The sequence below is a fragment of the Callospermophilus lateralis genome, chromosome 7, assembly GCF_048772815.1.
Source record: "Callospermophilus lateralis isolate mCalLat2 chromosome 7, mCalLat2.hap1, whole genome shotgun sequence".
Classification (NCBI taxonomy): Eukaryota; Metazoa; Chordata; class Mammalia; order Rodentia; family Sciuridae; genus Callospermophilus; species Callospermophilus lateralis.
In genome coordinates this window covers 50,163,299-50,176,669 of record NC_135311.1, presented here as the reverse complement: position 1 = coordinate 50,176,669, position 13,371 = coordinate 50,163,299, and the positions used below count along the sequence as shown (strand labels likewise).

Here is a 13,371-nt window from a genome sequence, read left to right as displayed (position 1 = left end):
AATCTGTACACTGAGATTTCAGCATCTCCTCGTTTTAAAGTTTTCCAGGGGATAGGTGACCATCACTAGCTGGTATCAATGGAACAGAGGGAAGTTCCTAGTGTTTGATTAAACAGTGTCTATTTTCTGGGGTCTTTACTCGTGAATGAAATTTTTCCCTTTGTCTATTATTCCCAAGTCAAATGCAGAAGTATGATCATGAATTGAGAATAACAAAGCTAAATTATTTTTAAAATATTGATACATCAAAAGGCAAATGCGCATATCTAAAGTTTAGTAATACTGTGAGCCTTGTGAATTGGGAGACAACCCCATTATCTCATCATAATACAAAACTCAGTCTTATGATTACTTGAATACATTTCCTCTTGAATTTCTCTCAACAATTATTTCTAAAGTACCCATGTGATTGGGATAAAGTTTGTCCACAAATGGACTGATCTCTTAATTCTTCCTTATTTGAGCTGAATGGCATGACAGTGGAGGCAAAGAGGCGTAGGATAGGTTTTAAGGTATTAAAAATGTCAGAGCTTCCACAGCATGGCAACAGCTTTGCCAATGTCCACATGATAGTTGAAAATACAAAACCCAACAAAGGTTAAAGCTGACAGTTGCAAAATGACTGCTTGGATGGCTTTCTGCAATGCATCCCCATGAACATAGTAACTACTTATCCAAGGCTCCAATGACTATGAACAGTGAGGGCTACAACCAAGGATGAATGGTCCACCGCAAAGCAAAGATTCAAACATGCAGCCAGAGCATCCCCAGGAGCAAAACACTGATAACCCTCTCACTAGTTCAATGGAGCCTTGAAACCAAAATGGGGCTTGGTGACCAGTGAAGGTGCTGCATTCCACAGCATCCTGGGGCAAGTCAATTCTAGAGAAATACTGAGACATGAGCATTTCTGACCAGTGGTATCCAAAGTAACAGAGTTCAGCCTCCTTGGATACTGCAGAGGACACTCAGTCTTAAGAGAATTGCTATCCTGTTTTTGAGGGCTCCAGGTCCTTCATCAACCTGAAAGTAGTTATGACCCATTTAATCTTAATTTTCCCCTAAAGCAAGCAATCTGAAGATCTCTAAACCCCACAGGAGAAGGCTTCATATAACTAAATATGTTGCTACCTTGTGAAATTAAATCTGCAATCAAATCCTGGATAGCTTTGGAATAAAAAAACTGGATTTGCAATATCTGTTGTATCTATTTTCCTAGAATAGCTATCCCATAAGAATTTTCCTCAGAAAACCTATCACAGTTAGTAGTAATAATTCTGTTAACCACATATGCTTATTTTTTGCATTGTTCTACAAAGAGAAAATTTCTCTCTTTCAGAAGCTCTATTGTTACAATATATGCTGGCAAATGAGATAACTTGGAAATTCCTTGAAAATATGAAGTAGAGCTAGGTATTCATACGCATAAAATATATAAAACAGGGCATCTAGTAATATCGCAACAGTAAAGCAACAATCTTTCAGGTGAATATTTCTAGTCAATAAAACATACCTAATATTTATGGGATATAGTATAATACTTTTGATACATGTATATAAGATATGTACTGATAAAAACAGGATATTTAATGTGTCCCATTTTCATATCATTGTTTTATGTTTAAAACTTTCAAGTTTTCTCTTCTAGTTATTCATAATATATTTATTAGGTTATTGTTAAATATAAATATCCCATCAATATATATAATTATTTTGTGTTAATAAAATATTATTTAAATTTTTAAACAGTTGGAAATGCTAACTACCCTAATTTGATCATTGTACCTTGTATACATGAGTTAAATAATTACACCACACCTCATAAATACGTACTATTAAAATAATAATATATAAATGAATAATTGTAAAAAAATCATATCCACGGACAGAAAGAAAGTTCTAAATGAAAATTATCCGGTGTATATTTTTCTATAAAATATTTTTCCTAATGATATTATATTAGACATGGTTATTTTATTTAATTTCTGCAATATAAATGCCAATATAATGGTAAGACTCCAGCAAAAATTCAGGATTTCACTTAAGGCATTAAGTATAATAAATTTAGTCATATAGCTTAATTCCTACTAGAGTCATGCCAAAGTCATACTTACACAAATTGATGGAGTTCTATTAAAATGTTAAACAAAGAGTAATAACTTCTAAGAAATCTGTATATTTATATAACTCCTGTCTACTTATATAAATATCAATTATTCACAAAATTCTTTTTCCCTATTCTAAGTAGTCTCACAACTGTGCTAAATGCTAATGGGGTTTTTTTAAATTAATTTTTATTGTAAGTTGTTCAAAACATTACATAGTTCTTGATATATTATATTTCACACTTTGATTCAAGTGGGATATGAACTCCCATTTTTACCCCATATACAGATGGGGTTTTTAACATGCAAAGGATTTGAAAGGACAAATTATGTACTCTTGTCATTTACAGTTATTATCCAGAGACTTCATAGTTATGTATTTTGTGGTAAATAATTTATTAGAAGTATCATTAAAGTATTCAATAGGAATACTTTTATTTACTTTGTAATTTATAAACAGTAGGCATTTATTTCTCATTGTTCTACAGGCTGAAAAAAAGGACATACTTTTCATGTCACATCTATGCAAGGTATGTTATCACATATATCTACCTCCAAATATTGCAACTTTAAGTTTTTTTATTTTTTCTAGTTTTTTATATTCCAAAGTGTTAGTATTATTGCTATAAAACTTGATCAAATGCATAGTTGTTCTTATTGGAAAGAAGCCATAATTTCTTTGAATTTTACATTGTATTATGTAAGATTTTCTCAAAACAGGAAACCTTCACCCATCCACAGTCCCCACCAGAAGTGAGGAAAAATAAAATAAACCTAAGCTTAGGATAAGCCCCATGTGAAGGTTAGATAAAGAAGGCAAAGATAATGAAGTTTTCCTACCAGATCTCTGAAATTAGAGAAATGTTTTGAGCCAGCACTCAGTCACATTTCTAACATAAATAGTACAGTTTGTTCTGCTGGACACTGAAACATGAGCTGTTGACAAACCTAAAATAGACTGTGAAACTCTGTATCAAACCATATGACAGAAACCACCTATTTCAAGACAAAAAGGGTGAAGGGGAGAGGGGATTTATATTAAACTCAGGAAAATATTAAAACCCACTTATCAGGTCAACTTAAAATCAGCAATGTCCCAAATCCACAGTTCAGTGTTTTTCAATTGTGAAATGACAAAAATCTCAGTTTTGCTTTTTTTTTTTATTGGCTATTTGAAGCCACAGAAAATTGTTGAGTTTTTCTTACTATAGCATAGCTCTTGACTGATACATCCACTTACATCCTGTAAGCTTTATAAATCATAAGATATTCTATACATTTCTTTTTTCATGGGATATGAAAATTTAAGGGAAGAATAAATCATCGAATCTGAAAAAGATAACAAAGAAAGACACTATTGGAATAAATTACTTCAGTATTTTCCAGACTTTCATTTCTAAGTAACCAGTGAAATTTCTAAAATTATATAAAAAGATACTTCAATACAAAAAATATAAAATTAATACATTGTTGTCTTGTTGTTTACTTTTATATATAATTTAATAATTTATACTTTTAGGTCACATAGCACCACTTATCTAATTAAAATTTTATTTTCATTTTTACTTTAGATGGAATATTAGTTGCTAATAGACAACATATCATTGTATCTTATTTTTTATCCATTCAGCCTAAGTATTTTTGCTGGTGCATGCAACCCATTTTCATTTCAATAAATTACTGATTTTTTTTTTATCTTATAAGATTTTTGTTCGTCTTTTCCTTTCTGATGGTCTTCCTTTGTGTTTCAATGATTCTTTTTTTTGGCAGTGGCATGTTTTATTTCTTATTTGCCAGTTTGCATATTACAATGGTTACCATTGCACTTATAATAATCTAAGGGCTTGGGGTGTCATGACGACCTGGGTTATATTCCCAGTACTACAAATACAAAATAAAAATAAGCAAAGATATTTTGCTTATATTTTAAACTGATAAAAATTAATTTCATTTGCATATAAAACACTATTTGGTTTGTACCATGTTTCATGCTTTAAAGAATGTTATGCCAGATGTATAAGTGATTTGTTCACTTACATTATAATATCAGGGGCTTTTGTATTGTTCTGTACATGTACCTTTACCAGGGACTTTACATTTTTGTGAGATTTTACATTGTTATTTGTTCTTCTTCATTTCAACTTATCAGACTCTTGTCAATATTTCTTGAAGAGCAGAACTCGTTTATATAATAGACTCTTAATTTTTGATCCATTTTTAAAAGACAGCTTTGTATCCTAAAACATCTACTACATTTATGGGCCTTATCACCCTAAGTTTATAGTCTCCACATCAAAACAGTTTCACTGTATGTGGCAGAAGGAGTGCAGGGTAACCTGAAGAGCAGTTCTAGACAAGAGATCCAAACTGTACCTGCTCTTATATGTTATGGCACCTTTGTATTGATACATATTTCTCAATTTATTGCCTTTATTCAATTTTCATTGAGTTAGGGATTAAATCTTATCCAAATGCCATAATTCCTTAATAGTCAATATAAAAATAATTAAAATCTGTCTTACATAGAGATTTAAAAGCAAAAAGTAAAAATGTCTAACATCTGATTACGTATAATTTATCTTGTCTAGCGTTATGGGTTTTAGAGAAATTTTAATCAATTCACACTACATTGTCAAAGTGTTCCTATACATTAAAAACCTTGACAAATCCAAGTCGTTTAGATAAATCTAAATCTTACTGTTACATATACCATGATGTTTTTAATACATTTCTGTATGCTTTGTATTTTGTGTATTAAAATGTAACTTATTCCAATGATTCTTAATGAATTAGTATTAAACACAAAATTTAAAAATATTACAATGTTAAGAGATTTGCTTAAAAGCAAAAGGAAATATGTCTAAATTCTGATTACACTAGTAATTATCAGTATTTAATCAACAATACTACACAATTCATAGTAACTTAAATAAGTTTAATGTCACTGTTTCACTTAAGTCTTGCCCCACTTATACTGTGATTATATTTACCAATTATATTTTAGGGCAGTGATTATAAAGCTCATAAAGATTACTTCTATATTTTTCTTATCACTTAACTACTCACCTCTCTTAAAAGAAAAACACCTCTATCTGAGGTAAGACCTGTCAGTTCTGTTTTATGGTAGGATAATTTAGGAAGGCAAGGCCAAAGGTGATTAAACCCTTACAAAGCTTAGGTTGGCACAAAGTCCTCTCAAAAGCCTTATCTTTTTTGAGGCACTGGATCAATAGTAAGAAATTTGATTCTTTGTTAAATCCTTTTGGATGTATGGCTGCCCATCTCTCTTAGGAATGGCATGAAAATTTTATGTGTGAAGGTACTTTGTAAATTATGTCACAAACACAAATACATACATTTTAATAAAGAAGTCACCTCATATGTGTCTGGAGTAGTAACAGATGCTTTTTATATCTGTGGGCATGTATTTGCCTCCTAAACAATACTGCTGGGTTGGTTTAATTATATCCAAATTATAAATGTGAAAGCCAAGGGTCAGAAAGGTGAGATAACTTATTGAGGTCAAGAATTAGTTTTTAAATTACAATTTTGCCTCCAGAGATAGTAAAATGTTCCTTTCTACACAGAGATAGAGTAATACACTATTAAATACCTTAAATATTGGTTGGTGGGTTTACAGAAATAAAAATCAATGAATAACCATCTCCTTTAGCAAAGCTAAATACATTGTTTATATTTGAAACTGATCATAAATTAAATTTAAAAATCTTTGAACTCATTCACTTAAAAAAATAAATTCCTTCATAATTTTAAAGGAGAAAATAGCATGTTTAGTGTTAAATAATAGCATATTTCATGCCAAAGATAACCAAAGTTGATCAGAGCTTGATTTTGTCAACAGAGGTTCTATCCTGCTTATATCAAGTGGATAAGTGACAAGGGGTGGGCTTTCTTTTCATTAAATGCTAGGCAAGCACTCAACCACTGAGCCACAGCTCCAGCCCTTTGTCCATTTTGAGAATGTGTGTAAGATTTATTTTATTAGTTTTGAGATTTCTTTTTATATTCTGGATATAATCTTCACCAAATACATGGTTTGTGAAAATTTTCTCCCATGCCCTGACTTTTTAAAAAACTGCATATCTATCTATCTATCTATCTATCTATCTATGCATATGTATGTGTATATATATATATATATATATATATATATATATATATATATATAAAATAAAAAAAAAGGTATTGTGTGTATATATACATATGTATATATACACACACATACATATTTGTAGGTTGACACAATACCTTTATTTTTTATTTTTTCATATATGATGCTGAAGATCAAACCCAGCACCTCACTTGGGCTATGTGAGCACTCTACCATTGAGCCACAACCCCAGTCCCCAGGCTCTGGCTTTTTAAAATTTTACTGTCTTTTGAAAAGCAAAATATTTTTATTTGATGAAATTCTTTTGTCATTTAAAAAAATGGATCAAATATTTGGTGTTGTATGTAAGAATTCCTTGCTGAACTATGGTCACAGGGACTTTGGAGTTCACATTTTACATTTAGGTCTGTGATCCATTTTGAATACACTTTTTTTGTAAAGTGAGAGAAATGTGTTGAGGTCCTTTTTATTTCATACAGGTGTCAAATATTTCTCTTATATTCTGAAAAAAACCTATCTTTTCTGCACTGAATTGGTTACTCACTCTGTCAAAATTTAATTGGCCGTGTGTGAGCCCATTGCTGAACTTTTCTAATTCAATGATTTATGTCTTTTATTTTGTCAATACCACACTATCTTGAGTAGCTTTAAATTAAGTTTTGGGATTTGTAATACAAGCCATCTGGTTTTGTATGTGTTTTCAAACCTGGGGTTCTGCTTGTTCTGTTGCCTTTAAACCAAACAAATCTGAGTTAATCTGGCAACATCAACAAAATATCCTGCAGGGATTTTATTTATTTATTTATTTGTTTGTTTGTTCATTTATTTATTTATTTATTTATTTTTAGTTTTTTGGCAGGCACGACATCTTTGTTTGTATGTGGTGCTGAGGATCGAACCCGGGCCACACGCATGCCAGGTGAGCACGCTACCACCTGAGCCACATCCCCAGCCCCCTGCAGAGATTTTTTAAGAGAATGAACCAAGAGAGGGAAGAGTGGACATCTTAAAAACTCTCCTTACCCAGCTAGGGTATACATCTTTCCATAAAAATTGGCAAAGATTTTCCAATATTCAGCCCTAACACATATTTCAGTGACATACACCCAATTCTTTCTTAGATTTGGCATCAAGAGAAGTAATATTGAAAAGGAAATTAAATTTCTAGTTGTTTATTAAAAATGTATAGCACAATTGAGTTTTTAAATTCTCCTTAACTCACTTATTGTTAGTAGGAGTCATTTTGCTAATTTTTAGGTATTTGCTACATCCAAAATCATGCCATCTCTAAGAACAACTTTTTTTATTCTTAATTTTTATACTTTATTTCAATGACCATACTGCCAGTGAGAGGCTGAATAGGAATCTAGAGTTTGTTCCTCCTTTCCTCATTTACAACCTTAGGAGAAAAATACTTTCTTTTTTTTTAAATTTTTTAATTTGTTTTAATTAGTTATACATGACAGTACAATGACTTTGATATATCATACATTTGAATCAGATGGGATATAATTTCTCATTTTTCTGAGTGTACAGGTTGCAGTATCATTTTGGCCATACAGTCACATATATACATACATTAATAATAATGTCTGTTTAATTCTACTATGTTTACTATCCCCACATTCCTTCCCCTCCCTTCCCATCACTTCTCTCCACCTAATCTAAGGTAACGCTTTTTTTTTTCATATATTCATACATGTATTTTGTATAATGATGAGGGTCTGCTTCCACCATCCATGCAATTCCCCTTCTCCCTCCCTTTTCCTCCCCTTCCTCTTCACTATCTAGATGTAATCTTCTTCCCATGCTCTTCCTCCTTACCCCATTTTGAGTATCCCATCTTATATCAGAGAAGACATTCAGCATTTGTTTTAGAGGGATTGGCTAAGTTCACTTAGCATAATCTGCTCTAGTGCTATCCATTTCCCAGCAAATGCCATGATATTATTTTTTAGTGCGGAGTAATATTCCATTGTGTATAAATGCCACATCTTTTTACCCATGCATCATTGAAGGGCATCTAAGTTGGCTCCACAGTCTAGCTATTGTGAACTGTGCTGCTATAAACATTAATGTGGCTGTATCCCTGTAGTATGGTGTTTTTAGGTCCTTTGGTTATAGTCCAAGAAGAGGAATAGCTGGGTCAAATGGTGGTTCCATTCCCAGCTTTCTAAGGAATCTCCATACTGCTTTCCAAATTAGCTGCACCAATTTTCAGTCCCACCAGCAGTGTATGAGTGTACCTTTTTCCCCTCATCCTCGCCAGCACTTGTTTTGTTTGTCTTCATAATAGCTGTCATTCTTACTGGAGTGAGATGGTATCTTAAAGTAGTTTTAATTTGCATTTCTCTGATTGCTAGAGATGATGAGCATTTTTTCATATATTTGTTGATTGATTGTATATCCTCTTCTGAGAAGTGTCTTTTCAGGTCCTTGGACCATTTGTTGATTGGGTTATTTGTTTTTCTGGTGTTCAGCTTTTTGTATACCCTAGAGATTAGAGCTCTATCTGATGTGTGAGGGATAAAAATTTGTTCCCAGGATGTAGGCTCCCTATTCACCTCACATATTATTTCTCTTGCTGAGAAAAAAAAAACTAGTTTGAATTCATCCCATTTGTTGATTCTTGGTTTTAATTCTTGTGCTATAGGCATCTTATAAAGGAAATTGAGGCCTAGCCCCACGTGATGGAAATTAGGGCCTACTTTTTATTCTATTAGACACAGAGTCTCTGGTTTAATTTCTAGATCCTTGATCCATTTTGAGTTAACTTTTGTACATGGTGAGAGATAGGGATTCAATTTCATTTTGTTGCATATGGATTTCCAGTTTTCCCAGCACCATTTGTTGTAGATGTTATCCTTTCTCCAGTGCATGCTTTTGGCACCTTTGTCTAATATAAGGTAGTTGTAATTTTGTGGGTTGGTCTCTGTGTCCTCTATTCTGTACCATTGGTCCACCCGCCTGTTTTGGTGCCAGCACCATGCTGTTTTTGTTACTATTGCTCTGTAATATAGTTTAAGATCTGGTATAGCTATACCACCTGTTTCACTCTTAATACTTAGAATTACTTTAGCTATTCTGGGTCTCTTATTTTTCCAGATGAATTTCATAATTGCTTTTTCCATTTCTGTGAGAAATGTCATTGAGATTTTGATTGGAATTGCATTGAACCTGTATAGTGCTTTTGGTAATATGGTCATTTTAATAATATTAATTCTGCCTATCCATGAGCAAGGTAGATCTTTCCATCTTCTAAGGTCTTCTTCTATTTCTCTCTTTAGGGTTCTATAGTTTTCATTGTATAGATCTTTCAGCTTTTTTGTTAAGTTGGTTCCCAAGTATTTTATTTTATTTTATTTTTTTGAGGATATTGTGAATGGGGTAGTTGTCCTCATTTCCTTTTCAGCTGATTTTTCACTGATGTACAGGAATGCCTTTGATTTATGGGTGTTGATTTTATATCCTACCACTTTGCTGAATTTATTTACTAGTTTTAGAAGTTTTTTGGTAGAGTTTTATGGGTCTTCTAGATATAGAATCATATCATCAGCAAATTGTGCTAGTTGAAGTTCTTCTTTTCCTATAGTTATAACTTTAATTTCTATCATCTAATTGCAAACAGTGTTTAAAGAACTATGTTGAATAGAAGTGGTGAGAGAGAGCATCCCTGTCTTGTTCCAGATTTCAAAGAGAATGCCTTCAATTTTTTTCCATTTGGAATGATGTTGGCCTGAGGCTTAGCATAGATAGCTTTTACAATGTTGAGGTAAGTTCCTGTTATCCCTAGTTTTTCTAGTGTTTGGAACATAAAGGGTTGCTGTATTTTGTCAAATGCTTTTTCTGTATCTATTGAGATGATCATATGGTTCTTATCTTTAAGTCTATTAATGTGACGAATTAAATTTATTGATTTCCGTATGTTGAACCAACCTTGCATCCCAAGGATGAATCTCACTTGATCATGGTGCACGATCTTTTTGATATGTTTTTGTATCAAATTTGCCAGAATTTTATTGAGGATTTTTACATCTATATTCATTAGAGATATTGGTCTGAAGTTTTCTTTCTTTGAAGTGTCTTTGTCTGGTTTTGGAATCAGGGTGATATTGGCCTCGTAGAATGAATTTGGAAGTATTCCTTATTTTTCTATTTCCTGAAATAGACTGAAGAGTATTGGTATTAGTTCTTCTTTAAAGGTCTTATAAAACTCGGCTGTATAACCATCCAGTCCTGGCCTTTTCTTGGTTGTAATCCTTTGATGGCTTCTTATATTTCCTCACTTGATATTGGTCTGTTTAAGTTGTGTATATCTTCCTGACTCAATCTGGACAGATTATATGACTTAAGGAATTTATTGTTGCCTTCACTATCTTCTATTTTATTAGAGTATAAGGTTTCAAACTAATTTCTAATTATCTGCTGTATTTCTGTAGTGTCTGTTGTGATATTGGCTATTTCATCCCATATGCCAATAATTTGGGTTCTCTCTCTTCTTCTCTTCATTAGCATGGTTAAGGGTCTGTCAATCTTATTTATTTTTTCAAAGAACAATCTTTTAGTTTTGTCATTTTTTTTCAGTTCTTTCTTTTGTTTCAATTTCATTAATTTCAGCTCTGATTTGAAATGCTTCTTGACTTCTACTGCATTTTCTGCTGATTTTTTCTTTTTCTAGGGCTTTGAGATGTAGTGTGAGGTTATTTATTTGTTGGCTTTTTATTATTTTAAGGAATGAACTCCATGCAATGAATTTTCCTCTTAGTACTGCTTTCATAGTGTCCCAGAGATTTCAATATGTTGTGTCTGTGTCTTCATTTACCTCTAAAAATTTTTTAATTACCTCCTTGATGTCTTCTGTGACACATTGTCCATTCAGTAGCATATTGTTCATTCTCCATATGATGTAGGAATTTTTCTTCCTTATTTTATCATTGATTTCCAATTTCATTCCATTATGATCTGATTAAAGCATGATAATATCTCTACTCCTTTGTATTTGCTAAGAGATGTCCTGTGGCATAATATATGGTCTATTTTTGAGAAGGATCCATGTGCTGCTGAGAAAAAAGTGTATCTGCTTGATTATGGTTGATATATTCTATATATGTCAATTAAGTCTAAGTTATTAATTATGTTATTGAGTTCTATAGTTTCTTTATTCAACTTTTATTTGTAACATCTGTCCAGTGGTGAGAGAGGTGTGTTAAAACCACCCATGATTATAGTGTTGTGGTCTATTTGTCTCTTGAACTTGAGAAGAGTTTGTTTGATGAACATAGCTGCACCATTGTTTGGGGTATACATATTAATGATTGTTATGTCTTGTTGGTGAATGGTTCTCTTTAGTAGTATGTAGTGTCCTTCTTTATCCCTTTTGATTAGCTTTGACTTGAAGTCTATTTTATTTGATATGAGTATGGACACCCCAGCTTGCTTCTGAGGTCCATGTGAGTGGTCTGATTTTTCCCAACCTTTCACCTTCAGTCTGTGTATATCTTTTCCTATCAGATGAGTCCTCTGTAGGCAGAATATTGTTGCATCTTTTTTTAATCCAGTCTACTAGCCTCTGTCTTTTGATTGGTGAGTTTAAGCCATTAACATTTAGGGTTACTATTGAGATATGGCTTGTATTTCCAGCCATATTTGTTTATTTTTGTTATTTAACTTGATTTGTTTTTCCTCTTTGATTAGATTTTCCTTTATTGTACTACCTCTTACTGTTGATTTTTGTTGTTATTTTTCATTTCCTCTTCATGTAATGTTTTGCCAAGGATGTTTTGAAGCACTGGTTTTCTAGCTGCAATTTCTTTTAACTTTTGTTTATCGAGGAAGGTTTTTATTTCGTCTTCAAACCTGACGCTTAATTTTGGTGGATACAAGTTTCTTGGTTGGAACCCATTATCTTTCAGCATTTGAAATATTGTTCCAAGATCTTCTAGCTTTCAGAGTCTGTGTTGAAAAAACAGCCATTAACCTAATTGGTTTACCCCTAAATGTAATCTTCTTCCTTCCTCTTGTGGCTTTTAAAATTCTCTCCTTGTTCTGTATGTAGGGCATTTTCATTATAATGTGTCTTGGTGTGGATCTCTTGTGGTTTTGTATATTTGGCGTACTGTAGGCTTCTAGGATTTGGATTTCCAATTCATTCTTCATGTCTGGAAAGTTTTCTAAAATTATTTCATTGAACAGATTGCTCATTCCTTTTGTTTGGACCTATATACCATCCTCTATCCCAATAATTCTTAAATTTGGTTTTTTCATGCTATTCCAAATTTGTTGGATGTTCTGCTCATGGTTTCTTATCAGTCTCTCTGAGCTGTCTACACTCTTTTTGAGACGATATACTTTGTCTTTGTTGTCTGATGTTCTGACTTCTAAGTGTTCTAATCTGTTGGTGACACTCTCATTTGAGTTTTTAATTTGGTTTATTATTTCCTTCATTTTCAGGATTTCTGTTTGGTTTTTTGGTATAAACTCTATCTCCCTGTAGAGTTGATCTTTTGCTTCTTGGATTTGTTTATGTAATTCATTGTCAAAGTGATCGTTCATTGTCTGCTTTTGCTGTCTAAGGTCTTCCTTGAGACTCCAGATCATCTGACCCATGTATATCCTGAAATATTTATCTGACATTCTTTCTGCTGTAGATGTTATCTCCTCTGTTGTTGAATTGTCCTGCATTGTTTGTGGTCCTTTATTTCCTTGTTTTTCATGTTGCTCACATTTCTTTCCAGCTCTGTGTCACTGTTGTGTTATTATTTTTCTCCTATAGATTTGTATTGCTCTTGTATAGTTCCAAGATCTCTCCTTTGTGATGGGAGACAATTTCTAGAGATGTTGGATTCAATTATAATTTAAAATATATTCAATAGCTTCATAAAAGGCATACAGATTCTGATGGCTTAGAAAGAACTGAGGGTCAGGCATAGGACTTTATATTTAGGGGGGGAAATGTGGGAGTATGTGGGTTAATATATTTTAAGTACTTTGGATGAGAACTCTAATGAAGGGAGTTATTAGCAAGAGAATAGACAGATGGTATTTTAGGGTAGCTAAGTATGTGGGAGGACAATAAGACACATAAAACAAGCATCTATTTGCATTTATTAAATTACACATAGAAAACTACTGAGT

General features: G+C 32.5%; 1 pseudogene; it reads right to left on the bottom strand.

The window, feature by feature from the left end:
• Positions 1-524: 524 nt before the first annotated feature.
• Positions 525-1,044, bottom strand: LOC143404254 (succinate dehydrogenase [ubiquinone] cytochrome b small subunit, mitochondrial pseudogene; annotated as a pseudogene).
• Between the last annotated feature and the right edge of the window lie 12,327 nt (positions 1,045-13,371).